The sequence below is a fragment of the Teleopsis dalmanni genome, chromosome 2 (assembly GCF_002237135.1).
Source record: "Teleopsis dalmanni isolate 2A chromosome 2, ASM223713v2, whole genome shotgun sequence".
Lineage (NCBI taxonomy): Eukaryota > Metazoa > Arthropoda > Insecta > Diptera > Diopsidae > Teleopsis > Teleopsis dalmanni.
In genome coordinates, this window is record NC_051847.1 from 120,341,096 (window position 1) to 120,347,057 (window position 5,962).

General features: G+C 28.4%; 1 protein-coding gene across 1 annotated transcript in view; it reads right to left on the minus strand.

The window, feature by feature from the left end:
• The window catches only part of LOC119679815 (transcription factor Adf-1), a 25,658-nt gene extending 20,367 nt beyond the window's left edge, over nt 1–5,291 (minus strand). The window contains exon 1 of the mRNA XM_038092374.1: nt 5,264–5,291. The gene's annotated coding sequence lies outside the window, so the exon portion shown is untranslated. The remainder of the gene's footprint in view (nt 1–5,263) is intronic.
• Nucleotides 5,292–5,962: the final 671 nt, after the last annotated feature.

The following is a 5,962-nucleotide window of genomic DNA, read 5'->3' on the forward strand; positions in this document are numbered from 1 at the left end:
AAATGATAGAAGAGAGAAGTAAATAAGAATGTATTGGTGAGTTGTCCGGCATAACGCGCTCGCTCTCGTCAAATGCCGTTAATCGTTTTTGCTTGATGTTTTTGTTTCTCAGTTTCACTTATTTAATATAATTAATTGAATTTGTTTTTTATTTTATATAATAGGTACTGGGGAAAAATCAATTTAATAATGAGTAAACGAAGAGTAACAAGTACAAAAAAAAAAAAAAAATAATAATAATTATTATTACAGAAAAAGTATACATTCAACAATTATTTTTTGTTATTTTTTATTATGGCCATTGTTAAAAATTTTATTTGAATTGTTATTACAATTCATTAAGAAACGAAAAAAAAATTTTTTTAACTTGTTCATTTGTACACATTTTTAAATTACAAATTATCTTTGAATATTTATAAAGAATTTAAAAATAATATTTAAATTTTTTATTACGTATCGATATTGTCAAAAACTAAAATACAACTTAATTGAAGTGCTTTAAAAGAAATAATGACAATAAATTGTAATGCCAATAATTTTGGAATTTTTTTTTTTTTTAAATGAAAAATATTGTAATAATGTTTTAAGGCAATAATTGAATAATTTAATGTAAACAAATAATAGCTTGAACTACTGAAGTTCTATAAAAATGTTTAAATTATGACATACATTTTCGAGATACATTTTATTTTTAATTTTCCTAGAGCAGAACAAATATGAAAAAAGAATAACACAAAAAGCAATTATTTTTGTATTTCTTTATTGCCAGGTATAAACATATTTATAAAAACAAAAACTGAAAATGCTTCCCAACTACTATAACATGTATCGTTGATTTAGGCTCTGACTGTACTACTTATCACAAGATTATGATTTTAATTTAGTAAAGAATCCATCAGATAAGTTTAGTTTTAAGTACTTAATATAGGGATGTTGTTCTATTTTTGGAAGTTCAGATTGAATCCTATTAATACCATTTAATCCGTAACATATCCGGTAGTCATAGCCAACTCATAGAGGACACCAAACATCTTACGAAGAACTTTTATCTCGAAAATTTCTAGTGCTGGTTTATCATTCTGTGATGATACATACTGTCCATACTTTTTGCGCCTTACAAAAGTACAAGTAGCGCTATATAGAAGTAAAAGAAGATTGAACGACCTATAGAACATAAGTCTGTCGAACAAGAGCTTCACATCACAATTGCCAACTCAGCTCATAGTAGCACTTATTAGCAATGGTGATTCCCAGAATGATATCGTTATTATTTGTTACGCCGGCGCCAATGTATTTGAAATCTTTGCCAATAAGTTTATTATCGCAGATATCTTTTTAATAGCTCTAAAATAAGCTGTAACATCACAGTTGGTGAGATTAGTGTCGTTGGGTGTAAGCAAGAGCCTCAACACATTTGTAAAATGTTGTCATTACGATGAAAACCTGCCCTATGTATGCGGAAATTAAAAAGGTCACATGATGATAAGGCATCATTTTGTATGAAGCCGACGAGATTTGACGCCATCTTGACGGAGCTACGGGAACTGCTCAACGTCTTCCGGCAGTCTTATTAACTTTGCTGGGATACCGAGCTTAGACAATTCGGCGTAAACGCGTTCCCTTCTTTAAGTGCTATCCAAAGCTGCTGCTGCTGCTGCTTTTTAGTCGACAAAAAAAAAAGATGGTGGGTTTTAATGAAGTGTTCGTGGGTTTTATCCAGGATTTGACACAGTGTAAATTGAAATCCCAATCAGTGAAATTCATTAAACGTTCAATTGAACGTTAAAAATGTTCTCATTACTATATGGACTTACTTTCTTGTCAGGTTCATACAAACAGTTATATTGCAAATCAATGGGTTATTCAATGGAGTTTACTATCATCACAAGGTAAAATGAACATAGAAAGAAAACAATAAATGTATGTAAAAATTTTAATTTAAAATACATATTTATGTTGTGTTTTATATCACATATCAAAATTCGTAAGGTGAACGCAGATTTTATTGGCTATGTGTACATTAACCATGCTTGGATGTTATACTTGTATAAGTCTCGTGTAGTTCTAGTAATGTTTAATAAATAACTATGTATTCGATTTTAAGCATTTTATATAATAAAATTTATTAATTAATTGCGTAAAACTAAAATTTTTAAAGCAAAATAAAAAAAAAAACAACCTGTACCTCCTTTTTACAATACAGAAATTCAGAGCTTTTGAATTCTGATTACATTTCAGATTATAGATTCAACAAGCCTTCTGAGGTATGTCCCCACATTGATCAGTGATGATTGTTGATCCTTTGTTGCTATTTGTACGCGGATTTTATATTGCGATAAGGTTTTTTTCCATTATTTGGGCTGTTAAAAAACTGTGTTAATCTGATAACGAGATCTCAATGTATATGGCAGTTACTTTTTTTGTTGTGATATTCGAGATGATATTGGTATTATTTTCATTGCAGTACGATTTTAGAAAATAACTGCAACCGAGTTTACTGATTTAGCGCAAAAAGTAAATAAATAGTAGTCTATGTCTTTTATATTATAGATAAAGATTTTAAGTCTCCAAATAATGTGACAACGAAGCAAAGCAATCAGCTGGTATCCAGATCGTTGCATTAAATGCTCAGTTTGACAGAAGTTTAAATTTTTATCTCTAATTTCTATGACAAATACATTGTTCTTCCCTTCATAGCTACGAAATTCACATTTCATAACAAACTCCAGAGGTGAGGTAGAAATTAAAATTTCTATCACAAATACATTGTTTTCTCTTCACGACTACGAAATTGCATCACTAGCACTACTTAGTTTATGATAGTGTTTGTTTCAGTTCTCTCATATTTCGTCTTAGCTTCCCACTGTTTAAGACTGGACCTGGAATCCGGTACAGGGCGAGCTAAACCTCGGCCTAAAAGATTCATTACAATTACTTTGCCGCCGCAAAAGTACTATTTATTGATAATACAATCAACGCTTCAAATAATTTTGTTTAGTTTTTGGCAAACCATCAAGAAAGAGAATTAAAATATTCAAGAATGGTTTAAAGGAATATTTAAAGAATTTTGGTTTCTTTAAGTTTAGTCCCTTCTATTTATGTTGCAATTATGAATTCTGTCATACAATATTTTATTATTCTGAACAAAAGCCACAAAATGATACCCCACACGTTATTGTTCAGTTCCACCTGGATATTCATTTTACCATGACTATTTAAACAAGAATTTGAAAGAATCCCGACAACTGAGATTCCAATACCGAAAGCTATTTTACGTAACTTTTCCAACTATGCTATATTTCGACTTAGCTTAACGGATATATATACTAGATGCCGGGGGTATAATTTATTTTTGTTAGTTCAATAAATGTAAAAGTTTACAACTTTAAACATCGATATCTTAAACTATATCAAGGCATTTTATCGTATTGACAAAATTTACTCAAATAGCTGACTGTTTAATCCATTGTCTAGTCTAATCGGTATGCCCGAGAATCTTGTCAAGAAAAGTATCTCTAATGATGATGAATTGTTTCATTATTTTCTACACACCAAACGTAATCAGTATTCAGAGCTATTTTTTAATTTAGCAATAAAATTCAACAACTTGTAAACAACAACTGTTCTACAAAAAATAAAAAAAATTAACAGATCGAAATAAAATTATAAATATGCTTATAGAAAGATTGTTACTTATGGTTTTACAGTTTCATACTATCATTGTAAGTCGTTCAAAAAACAAACGACATATAGTTTTTAATAATAAATTAAAGATTTTACTTTTCAACGAGCTTAATGTGAAGAATATTATATACAAATGACATATATGAATTTAAAAAAGTAAATACTGATAAAAAGTAATTTATATTGTATACAATAGAATAAGGTTGAGATATAATAAAAAGCATGATTAGAAAGCCTTTTGTGTAAAATTATTGCAATTACACTTATTTTATTAGTTAAGTACATTAACACATTGTGTTAATTATTCCCTTTTTTATAAATTTTTTTCAATACAATCAACAGAAACTTAATAACTAGATAATAAATTATGTTTCTATTAATTTTTTTTTTTCATTTAATTTCATTTCATTTCGCCAACAAATTGAAGCATTTTTACTTTTTCGATTGCTGTGAGTGATATTCATGAACGAATTGATAATTCATGGGCTTAAAGTAAATAGGTGGCTAACTATCACACTCTTTAAATTTAACAGAAAAGTCGAAAAACTAGACATATAGGGTATAAGGTTTTCGAATAGCAAAGAAATTTAGGTTTTTAATTTAATTAATTTATTGAAATTTGGCTGACCATACAATACTGCTTCGACTATCGCCAAGTACTCATCATCAGTGGTCTTAGGAAATATTCCAATTTCTAAATTAGATTATAGTCCGTATATGATTTGTTTGAATTGTAAGTGTCAGGATAGAGCACTGAAAGTTTGTGCAGCCTTTGCTACTTGCGGATAAACACGATTAGTCATCGCTTCTAATTTGAAGAGTTCTAAGTCTTTCTTTGCTAATCGAAAACCCTCTAAATTATAAAAAAAATAGTTTCTTTGTCATTATAAGAAAGCGTAGCTTTTTCGGCAACACTAATAAAAACTTTAAATGAAAAAAAATTGAAATAACGAAAGGCTTCATTTAGTAGTGCCATCTGTATGACAAAGACGTAATCCATAAATTAAGTTGAGGAGTTTATATATACTGATGGTTTCAAACGAGATTACGAGATTAAACGAGATTAGAATATTTTAAGTAAGAATTTGAAGTATGAAACTGTGTCGCGATGATAACGGTCAATTCAGTTAACCCAGCCAGTTTTAATAATTGGCTATTGATAACGTCCGTCAAGAAACAATAACCCCACTTATTTGTCTTGATTATTAACACGATTTATGAAACTCAACTTGTGCTCTTTTTCCCAATTTAATTTAAGATATTGGTATTTAATTTTATAAATGAAATTCAAAATTCAAGCTTATAATAAAAATATATAGATAAAAAATATATACATTTAGAAAGTATAGTTTGATTTTTATATAAAATATAAAATACGATTTACTAAGAAGTTTCTATTCAGTCATCATATTATATAGCAGAATAATTAAAAAATCATAGCACAATGATTAATATATCATATCAGAATAGTTAAAATATCATAGCACTGTTTCTTTACAATAATTTCTTTAAATTTCATTCAAAGAATTCAATCACTTATATTTTTAATAAGGAAAGAAAAATAAAAATAAAAAATTACCTGGCATGTCCCATCTTCATATTTATATTCGCCATTCATTGTTTTATAATAAAGGGTTTTTCGAAAAGTAATTTCGTTTTTATTTCATGAAAATTAAGACGATTTTCTAATAGTGAATAAATATTTTATTTAATTATATATTGTTTATTCGGTCCAATAACGTTTGCCCTCTTTTCTGGCAGTAGCATTATTACACGCTTATATGATTTATTTGTTCTTTGCTGGCAAAAAAACCCGACTCAAGTGGTTTTTGAGTTCTTCATTTAAAGCAAAGCTGTTTTTCTCCTTCTAAGAAATAGTGATATTCTTGTAATTTTGATTAGAATAAATTATCAGAAAGTGCCAGTTCGGAAGAATATTATAAATGGGGCAATATATACCATCCAAGCTGTAAAATTTTTTAGGAAGTTATCACACTTGTAAGCGTCCTTGCATTATCTTCATGATTATAGCTATGCAGTCGTCTTTGTTATAGTGCAAAAATAATATATACTTTAAAAATGCTGCTTTTTACTTTTTAAATATGAAAGGACACCAACCAAAAACTACTGCGTGGAATCTGTCGCATTTTTGCATATGCAAGCCTTACTATATCAGTAATTAAAATATATAGAGAGCGAGGCAATCGAACTACAACTTTTAAAATTTTATTGTGCTAAAGAATAACATGTTCGGATATAATTCAAATTTAATATTTTA